This window comes from Mobula birostris, unplaced genomic scaffold, assembly GCF_030028105.1.
Source record: "Mobula birostris isolate sMobBir1 unplaced genomic scaffold, sMobBir1.hap1 scaffold_532, whole genome shotgun sequence".
Taxonomy (NCBI): Eukaryota; Metazoa; Chordata; class Chondrichthyes; order Myliobatiformes; family Myliobatidae; genus Mobula; species Mobula birostris.
In genome coordinates, this window is record NW_027278264.1 from 100,641 (window position 1) to 111,747 (window position 11,107).

Sequence of the window (11,107 nt, forward strand, 5' to 3'; positions counted from 1 at the left end):
TGACAGTTGATGAAGCAGCTGATTATGACATTGTGAAACAGGCTGTGCTGAAAGCTTACGAGTTGGTCCCAGAAGCATACAGGCAAAGGTTTAGAAATTTAAGAAAATTGTTGTATGGAATTTGCTTATGAGAAGTTTGTGTGTTTTGAACGCCGGCGCACATATGAAAATGTAAATGATGATTTTAACAGCTTGAAAGAGTTGGTTTTAATTGAAGAATTCAAAAGGTGCATCCCTGATGACATGAAGACATATTTAGATGAAAAGGATGCTGCCACTTTGCAGGAGTCTGCTAGATTAGCAGATGAGTTTGCTTTAACTCATAAGGTTCAGTTTACCCGGAATAAGAGCTTCCAAAAGAGTAGCAGGAATAACCAGGGTAAACCAGAAGTTAAAGCTGGGATTAGTAACAAGAGTAAGGATGAAGGGAAGCAGTTGAAGGAGAAATATTCTGATCTTTCTTGTTACTATTGTAAGAAAGCTGGTCATATGATGGCTAATTATTCCATCCTGAAGAAGAAAAAGGAAAAGGAGGCTGTCCGAAATGCCTGTGATCTGTATGTTGAAGCACATATAAACCCACAGGGTTCTGAACATTCTGTTGAGGCTTAGTTAAGGACTGAGAGGTCTGACCGAGTTAAGAAGGGATTCGATCATTTTATGTCAGATGGGTTTATATTAGTAAAGGAAGGGTCAACCCCAGTACCAGTGAAAATTCTTCGAGATACTGGGCTTCTCAGTAAGTTACGTTAGACAGCGTTCTAAAGTTTGGTGATGAGACTAACATTGGTGAGGTAAATCTTATTAAAGGCATTGGGAGTGGCATGGTTTCTGTGCCATTGCACAGGGTAACTTACAGTCAGGGTTGGTTTCAGGACCTGTTAAGTTCAGATTATGCTCCGGTTTACAGGTGGAAGTTGTTACTTTGCTGTTAGGGAATGACCGGGCAGATGGTAAGGTTGTTCCTGCAGTGCAGTTGACAACTAAGCCAACCACTGACGACCCACGGATGGATTTTAATATTTATCCTTCCTGCGCAGTAACTCAAAGTATGGCTAAAAAGTCTGCCAATGGAGATGGTTCTGTGCAGCATGATTCTGGTACCTATGACAGCCAAAATCGGGATCAGGTTGTGATGACTTGTAAGGGTCTTTTCTGCCTTCATTCTTTCAACAGGATTCGGGTACTAAGTCTGATGAGAAATATTTATCCCTGTCTAGGAAGGAGTTTATAGCAGAACAGAATTGAGACCCTGAGATTGAAGCTTTAAAAGAAAGGGCTTTCTCAGATGATGAGATTAAGAAAGTGCCAGTAGGGTATTATCTCAAGGATGGAGTGTTAATGAGGAAGTGGAGGCCACCTGCTATACCTGCGAGTGAGGAATGGGCAATTGTTCACCAAGTTGTAGTCCCTAAAGTTTATAGGACTGAAATTTTAACTTTCCCCCACAGTATGCCCTTAGGTGGCCATTGAGAACCTAGAACAGTTCAGGCCCTATGGCCCACAATGTTGTGCCGACCCTTAAACCCTGCCTCCCATATAACCCCCCACCTTAAATTCCTCCATGTACCTGTCTAGCAGTCTCTTAAACATCACTAGTGTATCTGCCTCCACCACTGACTCAGGCAGTGCATTCCTCGCACCAACCACTCTCTGAGTAAAAAACCTTCCTCTAATATCCCCCTTGAACTTCCCACCCCTTACCTTAAAGCCATGTCCTCTTGTATTGAGCAGTGGTGCCCTGCGGAAGAGGCGCTGGCTGTCCACTCTATCTACTCCTGTTAATATCTTGTATATTTTGGAGTGAATAAAACTGTAAGCAGGATTATGAAAGAATTTTACTGGCCTAATTTGAGGAAAGATGTTGTGACCTATTGCAGAACCTGTCACACTTGTCAAGCTGTGGGTAAACCCAATCAGTTCACCCCAGTGGCCCCACTCCGGCCTATACCTGCTTTCAGTGAACCCTTTTCCAAAGCTATAGTAGATTGTGTTGACCCATTGCCAAAGACTAAAGCTGGCCATCAGTATTTGCTAACTGTTATGTGCACTGCATCCAGATTCCCAGAAGCAATACCTCTCAGAAATATTAAAGCTAAAACTGTGGGGAGGGCTCTTATCAGTTTTTTTTTACTTTATTTGGTTTGCCTAGAGAAATCCAGTCTGATCAACGAAGTAATTTTACATCTGGATTGTTCCAGCAGGTAGTTTATGAACTGGGAACTAAAAAAATTACATCGTCTGCATACCATCCAGAATTACAAAGGGCTTTAGAAAGATTTCATTCTACCCTCAAAACAAAGATTAAGACATACTGTGTAGAAAATGGAAAAGACTTGGATGAGGGCAAACTGTCTTTTTTGCTTTTGTTCGCAGTAAGTGTCTCGGTACAGGAAAGACTGGGCTTCAGTCCATTTGAACTTATATTTGGTCATAGAGTGAGGGGAACTTTGACCTTGTTAAAGGAACAATGGACTGATGGGGATGTACATGTTAACCTGTTAGACTATGTTTTGAAGTTCAAAAATAAACTACACCAAACCTGTAGTCCAGCGAGACAAAACTTAAAGATTTCTCAAAATAAAATGAAGTGTTGGTTTGGTAAGCAGGCTTCCAAAAGAAAATGTCAGGTGGGGGATAACGTGCTTGCCTTATTTCCAATGTTGACGAATCCACTTCAGGCGAAATTCAATGGACCATATGAAATAGTCTCTCAAAGTAATGATGTGAATTATGTTATTAAAACACCTGACCGATGTAAACTAACACAGGTGGTACACACAAATATGATAAAGCCTTATTTTGACATGCAAACCATGGTTACAGTACATGACACAGATATTGGTCAAGCCAAACCAATTAAACAACAGCCGTATCGCATGAACGTAGAAAAGCGTAAATTGGCTGAGCAAGAAATTGAATATATGCTGAAAATGGTATTATTAGGTCTTCAACATCAGATTGGAGCTCACCCTGCGTTATTGTGCCCAAACCTGATGGTAGTGTTAGATTTTCCACTGACTATAGGAAGGTAAATGCAGTAACGAAAACAGATGCCCATCCTATACCTGGGGTGGATGAGTGCATCGATAAGGTTGCAAAAGCTAAATTTCTTACAAAGATTGGTCTGCTTAAAGGGTATTGGTATATTCCATGGACGGACAGAGGTAGAGAAATTTCTGCGTTTGTGACACCTTCTGGGTGGTATGAATACAATGTTTTGCCATTTGGAATGAAAAATGCTCCAGGAACATTCCAGAGAATGATTGATTCTGTAATTTGAGGGTTAGAACACGCAGTTGCCTATATTGGTGACTTAGTCACAGGGAGTGACACTTGTGAAGAGCATATCTCTGCAGTAGAAAAGCTGTTTGACAGGCTTTCCCAGGCCAACCTTACAGTTAAGAGTGAATTTGGCCATGCCACTGTGACCTATCTTGGCTATGTAGTAGGTCAAGGCAAGTTGGCTCCTGTTCAGGCAATTTCTGAAGTTTCTATTCCAACTGGTATGAAGGCTCTCAGAAGATTTCTGGGAATGGTTGGATACTATCGTAAGTTCTGTAAGAACTTTGCTGATATCGCTCTTCCTCTGACTAATCTCCTGAAGAAGGGTGAAAAGTTTGTCTGGACCGAGCCCTGTCAGGATGCATTTGATCGATTGAAAGTTATTATTTGACATTAGGCCAATCAATGTAGTGTCATCAACAAATTTAATTAGCAGATTGGAGCTGTGGGTGGCTACACAAGTCATGGGTATAAAAAGAGTAAAGGAGGGGGCCAAGGAGACAGCCCTGTGGGGTATGAGTGCTGAGGGTCAGAGAGACAGAGGTGAGGGAGCCCACTCTTACCACCTGCCAGTGATCTGACAGGAAGTCCAGGATCCAGCTACACAAGGCAGGGTGAAGGCCGAGGTCTCTGAGCTTCTTGTCGATACTTCACGCCTTCGTATGGCTACTGCTCTGCCCATGACTGCAAGGAACTGCAGAGAACTTTGGAGAGCAGAGAACATCAGAGAAACAAGCCTCCCCTCCATGGACTCTTCCTACACTTCCCCTGCGTCGGAAAAGCAGGCCGTGTTCTCAAAGATCCTCACAACCTGGACATTCTTGCTGCAAACCCGCTCCCCCATCGGGGAAGAGATACAAAAGCCTTAAAGCGCGTACCACCAGGCTCAAGGACGGCTTCCTGTCTGCGGTTATAAGCCAAATGAATGGTCTCCAGTCCGATAAAATGGGCTCGACCTCACAATGTAACTGGACGTGACCCTGCACCATATGTCTATCTGCACTGCACTTTCTCTGCAGCCATAATGCTTTGTTACAGTTATTGTTTTGTCGTATATCAGCTCAATGTACTGTCGTAATGTATTGATCTGTGTGGATGGTCCGTCAGGCAAGATTTACACTGTAACTCAGTACGTGATGATAACAAACAAATTCCCCATTTTAATTGTGTGGAAATATTAGACAGACTGAGCTGCTTTGGAACCACAGAAGGAAATTTAATTGTTGTCATTTCTGAAGAATGCAAACAAATGGAAAAGGCTTCAATCTCGCTTTACGATCTGCGGTGACTGGGATCAGGTGACCGGTGTGGGTCTCCCACATCAATATCAGAATCAGGTTTAATAGCACCGGCATATGTCATGAAATTCATTGTCTCTGCAGCAGCAATAGAACCGAATTTATAGCAATAGATTTTAACAATTGTGATTTAAAATAAATATATATATTAAATAGTTAAATTATGTAAGTAGTACAACATAAAAAAATGTAATAAACTATTTTAAATGTGTGGAGCTATTTGACTCCAGCATTGGAAATTCTGGAGTGAAGCTTAACTAAACTGTATGCATTTATGAGAAGCTCAGATAAATAGAAAAGGCTAAATTCTCACATAAATTGATCATACACCCAGAAACATTGGCTGCACTTCAGCAGGTAAAAACAGTGAAATGAAACATGCTGAAAATTTTGCAGATAAAAACATATTGTCCACCCACAACGAGAGGACGTGACAGATCCGGATCTCACTGCCTTGTCTGAACGGGCGAAAGATGAAGCTACACGGACACGTAGAGCAGTGACCGGCAGATGCTGCAGATCTGCGGGAAAACGTGAACAGGAAACGGGATCAGGTGACGGGTGGATGGTCTCCCACCTGAACCGGTGACTCTGCTCCTTGCCCCTCACATGCTGTCCGACCCATCCGCTGCATTTCCCACATTATTTCATATTTACAACAAATACATAGTTACCTTTTCTCTCCATATCTTCTCTGTCCCTTTCCTTTCAGGTCACAGAGTCACGGGCTCGATTCCCATCCCGATCCAACACACAATTCAGACCTAAACAGGAAATGTGCAGGTTTCATTTAAATCAGTCTGTGTTTAAAAACACTCATTTCTATTCACATTCCTCTGGCCTCACTGGACAGCAACACTGAGAAAAAGCAGGAGGTGGCCATTCAGCCCCTCGAACCATCAACAAGATGGCGGCTGCTCTCCCATCTCAGCCACATGTTTCTGTCTGATCCTCATTTCCTCGATCCCTTCGGTCTCCACTCATCTGCCGGCCTCTGTTTTCTGTGAGGACAATCACTGAGTCTTCACCGCCCTCTGTGGTGGGAATTTACAGACATTCACCACCCTCGGAGTGGAGACACTTCCCCCTCATCTCAGTCCCGGACAGTCCACCCCCTTTTTCAGAGACTGGGATCCCTGGTTCAACCGGTAATGATGTTGTGCATTTCAATGTGTTCACCTCTCAGTCCTCGATTATCTAAATGAAAGGGTTATCACATTCGATCTTTCTTCATATGATGATCCCAACACCCCAGGGATCAGTCTGGCGAATCTTCATTGCACTCTCTATAACAAATACTCTCTAACTCTTTGTTAATCCTCTATGGAATTAATTTCGATTTTCTGCAGCCCCATGTTGCCCCAACCACTCACCTCCCACCCCTGTCACTATTTCCACCTTCCCACCTCCCCCTCACCTGGATCCACCTCTCACTCCCCAGCTCTTGCCCCATCCCCACCACTCACCTCTTTTCTCTGACTACTTCCCGTCCACTCTCAGTCCAGAGGGAGGGTCTTGGCCCGAAATGTTGATGGTCCATTTCCCTCCACAGATGCTGCCCGACCCACTGAGTTCCTCCGACAGTTTGTTCTTTGGTCTGTATAACCCGTGTTAGTGTGGGGAGCGGGATTTTACACCATATTCCAGGTACAATCTCAACAAAACACAAATAATTGTCACTTTGCCCGGACCATTGGTCCCGCTTGCAGGACAACAGTCTGCCGGTGTTTGCCCCCCAATGTGGTGAATCCCTCTGCTCGCCACCACCATGGGCTCAGACATTTCCACAGATGAGCCCCTCCTGTCCCCACCGGGACAAACATCCTGTCTGCCCCCTCTCTCACCGTCTTCATCCTTTCAATAAAATCCCCCTCTCCCTCCCCGGGGAACCGGCGTCAAACCGACGGGCCGAGCAGTCTCCTCCTACCTCTCAGCAATATATCAGACTCCGGCCGCAGGAGACACTTCACAAACGCCCCAACTTCCCTCGGAGGGAAATGGAAATAAATCAGAAAGCTGACATTTACTTTGGGGTTATGAGTGGGTGTGGGTGTGGGTCCCGGGACAAATTAACTTGTAAACATGGAACCATCTGGTGAATTGGATCAGACAGCTTCGCTCGCCTGTCCTTTCAGGAAACAACAATTCTCTCTTCATATTAATGACTGTCTAAACTTGCTGTGAACAAGATTATGTGTTGCAAGATTGTGAGTTACAGAGTCTAGGACAGCTGTCACCGTCATGGGCTGCGAGTGCAGACAGGGATTGGGGTCACTGAGCTGTGCATCAGAGAAGGACACGGGTTTGTACAGCCTCTGTGAGGTAGAAATGTCCACATGGTGAATTCGGATCTGCTGGCACAGCGGGAGTCTGAAAGGGAAAGGGAATAGGGAAGGGGCTGAGCAGAGAGTTTTAACAGGGGAACCTGTTCAGGGGTGGAGGGGTACAGGAGCTGTCTGATAGATCGTTTTAATTGTTTTTTATAATCCGACAGATGGTGACTGAGGAAGAAGCTTGTTGACGGAGGATACCCGGAGGCGAGCAGCTCAGGCACAGAATCAGGAATTGAATTGAATTGACTTTATTTCTTACATCCATGAGGAGTAATAATCTTTACGTTACGTCTCCATCTAAATGTGCAATGTGCAATCATAGTAATTTATAATAGTTTATAATAAATAAAACAGACAATGTAATATAGAGCACACTCAAATCAGCGTGAGTTCATCAGTCTGACGGCCTGGTGGAAGAAGCTGTCCCGGAGCCTGTTGGTCCTGGCTTTTATGTTGCGGTACTGCTTCCCGGATGGTATCAGGAGAGTGACAGTGATGTGATTTCCTGTGTCACGGGTACAGACAGTCGTCTCAAGTGAGGAGTTTGTGTGGAGATGCAGCTTCCCTGGAGGTGGAGGAAAGAGGACACACCAACAGGCGGAACCAGCTGTGGGAAGACATGGTTTGTCAGGTCTGACGACGAGCTGAATGCACCATAACCTTCAGACTGAATCAGAAAACCATTCTGAGGGTATTTGAAATGTAAGAATCAGGGGAGATGTGATCACATGTGCAGAGGGCAGGGGTTGTGTCTCCATCAGACCCTCAGTGAGATGGTTCAAGTTACAATGTGCAGGGATGAAAGCAGAATGTTTGGGGCTGGATTTAATCACTGATTCTGACAGTGAGAGGGTTAGTTTTGCTGTAAGGAAGCAACATTAATGGAAGACGACACAGGGACTTCATCAATTGCCAGTTGTTTGGCAGAAGTGACCAATTTGTATGTTACCTCGACAGAAACAGATATTCACAGTGGTGACAAAGGGGTTCAGTCTGGTTTATTTCAGGTTGGATAGGGGTGAGGGGTTTTGAAATCAATGCCTTGCGGTGCCACCATCGTTAATTTGTCATGTCCGGAGTGGTGGATCACACAGCACGGAAACAGGTCTTTGGCCGGCCATACCTGTTCTGACCATCCACTCACTGTCCACACTGGTCCCATTTATCAGCACTCGGTTCATAGCCGACTGTATCTCGACAGTTTCAATGCTCATCCACTTCGTAATGTTGTGAAGGGACCTGTCTCCACACCACCTCGGACAGTGTGTTCCAGATTTCAGCTACCCTCTGAGTGAAAAATCTCTTCTTCAGATCCCTCTAAGCCTCTTCGTCCTCTGTTTAAATCTGTGCCCTCTGATCAGTGACACCTCTGTCCCAGGATTGTGTGCGATATGGGCATCAGTGAGGCCTTTGACAGGGTTCAGCATGGTAAGTTGCTGTGGAAAGTTAGATCACATGGGATCCAGGGAGAGCTGGCTAACTGGATGCACAGTTGTCTTGATGCTAGGAAGCAGAGAGTAATGGTGGGAGGCCGTTTATTGGACTCAAGGCCCGGCCTAGGTGGGTTCCCCAGCGTTACACCCCATTGCTTTTGTTATTTGTTGATATTTAATTATATTTGCATTTACACAGTTTGTTGAATTCTCTGCTCTACTTGATCTTTCATTGATCCTGTTTCTATTCTATAGATTTGCTAAGTGTTCCTGTAGGAAAAAGTATCTCAGGGTTGTATGTGGTGACATATGTACTCTGATAATAAAATTTACTTTGAACTTTGAACATTGCTACTTGTCATCTCGATCAATAATTTGGTTGAGAATGTACAGGGTATGGATAATAGGTTTGCAGCAAGTAAGTTTAAACAAGTACTTTTTCTGAAAGATATTAAGTATAAACTCTCCACTCTGTTTCCCGCTCCGCACTCGACCACCCCCTCCCCTTACTGTCCTCCCTCTCACCTCCATATTGGACATAAGTTCAGGGTGAAAGTGAATACTTTTAGGGGAGTCTGAAGGGGAATTCTTCACTCAGAGGTTGGTGGGAGTGTGGAATGAGCTGCCAGTGGAAGAGGTGGATGTGGGTCCAATTGAGACACTAAAGAGAAATTTGGGTGATGACATGGATGGGAGGTGTATGGAGGCTATGGTGCAGGTAGTTGGAACTAGGCAGTAAAAACAAAAGGTCAGCATTGACTAGAAGGGCTGAAGGGCCTGTTTCAGTGCTGCTGGGCTCTGTGACTCTAATAATATTCTGATTTGTAATTTCCACAGTCAGTGCTTTGCTGCTAATGACTGAACCCAGAAATTTACCCAAGCAAGAATTGAAAGACTCTTAGCTGACTACAAAAAGCGTTTACAAACTGTAATACTTGCCAAAGGGGGTGTTACTAAGTACTGACCATGCAGGGTGCCCAAACTTTTGCTTCGGGCCTTTTTCCTTTTTCATTATTTTGAAACTGTAAAAGATGGAAATAAAAATGTAACCTTGCTTAAAATATTAAAGAAATGTGCCATGTTTAACTTTATGCCTTTTGGAAATCAGGTCATCTTTTACTCACTTAGCTATTCACAGTAACAGAAATTTAACCAGGGGTGCCCACACATTTGCATGCCACTGTATATATCCTGTGCCTTCCAAATTGCTTCCAGAAATTCCTGCCATTGCTGCTCTGTTTTCATCCCTGCCCGTGTTCTTTTCAAATCAATTTCGACCAATTTTTCTCTCATACCTCTCTAATTCTCTTTATTCCACATCTGACTTTTGCTTCTCCTTCTGCAATGTCAGGGTGAATTTGATCATATTAATATCACTTGCCTCTAAGGGTTCTTTGAATTTAAGTGACCCAATTAATTCCGGTTCATTACAAGACCCAATTAATTCTGGTTCATTACAACACCCAATCCAGAATAACTGATCCCCAAGTGGTCTCAACCCTGAACTGCTCTAAAAAAGCATCTTGTAGGCATTCTAGGAATTCCTCCTCTTGAGATCAGCACTATCCTAATTTTCCTAATCACCTGCATGACAATCCCCCATGACTATTGTAACATTGCCCCTTTAGCACGCACTTTCTATCTCCCATTGTAATTTGTGGATCATATACTCACTACTGTTTGGAGGTCTCTATACAATTCCCATCAGGGATTTTTTTTACATTTGCTGTTCCTTAATTCTACCCACAGATTCTACACCTTCCAACCCTATGCCACCTCTTTCTAATGATTTTATTTAATATTTTACCAACAGAGCTACACAACCCCACTACCAGCTTGTTCTTTCAAGAAGCATGAAAGTATCTGATAAGCAGTCGTGATAAGAAAGTTAGGCCAGAAAACTTAAATGAGAGGCCAACTCAGAAAAATGAATCATCACTATGGAAGAAAACATTAACCAGTGGAATGAGTATGACCCTCCATGGGAGACATCCCAATGATCTGAGCAGATGAGATGGTGACAAGGAAGCATCGAGCACCTGACTGAGAGTTGGAGACCTCTTCCCAGAAACAGAGGGGTTCCTAGCAGAAATATAGGTTTCCCCCGCCATCCGAAGGTACAGCGTTCCTATGAAATGGTTCGTAAGCCGAAATGTCATAAAGCAAAGAAGCCATTACCATTTATTTATATGGGAAAATTTTGTGAGCGTTCGCAGACCCAAAAACAACCTACCAAATCATGCCAAATAACACATAAAACCTAAAATAACAGTAACATATAGTAAAAGCAGGAATGATATGATAAATACACAGCCTATATAAAGTAGAAATACTTTTCCACAATCATTGCCGGCACTGTTCTCCGTAGCGAAAATCTCACACAAGCACTCTCGGCAGAAAATCTCATGCAAGCGCTGTTGGCAAGAACACTCTCTCCAGTAACCTGTAAGCCATGAAGCTGCCAAATCATACCAAATAACACGTAAAAATACACAGCCCATATAAAGTAGAAATAATGTCTGTACAGTTTGGTATCACTCATCAGAATCGGGACAGCGCCCAGCACACTGATGGTGCTGTGTTAGGCTGAGTCGTCGCAGGTTGGGATGGTGCAGTGGCCCCCACACTCTGGGCCGCCGACCGATATATTGCCGCGAAGAATGCAGCAGTAGCCGGGAGGCATCTAGCACATCTTTAAGAAAAAAAGCCGAAATAAACATGCAAATTAATTAGGTGCCGCCCGACACATAATTAATTA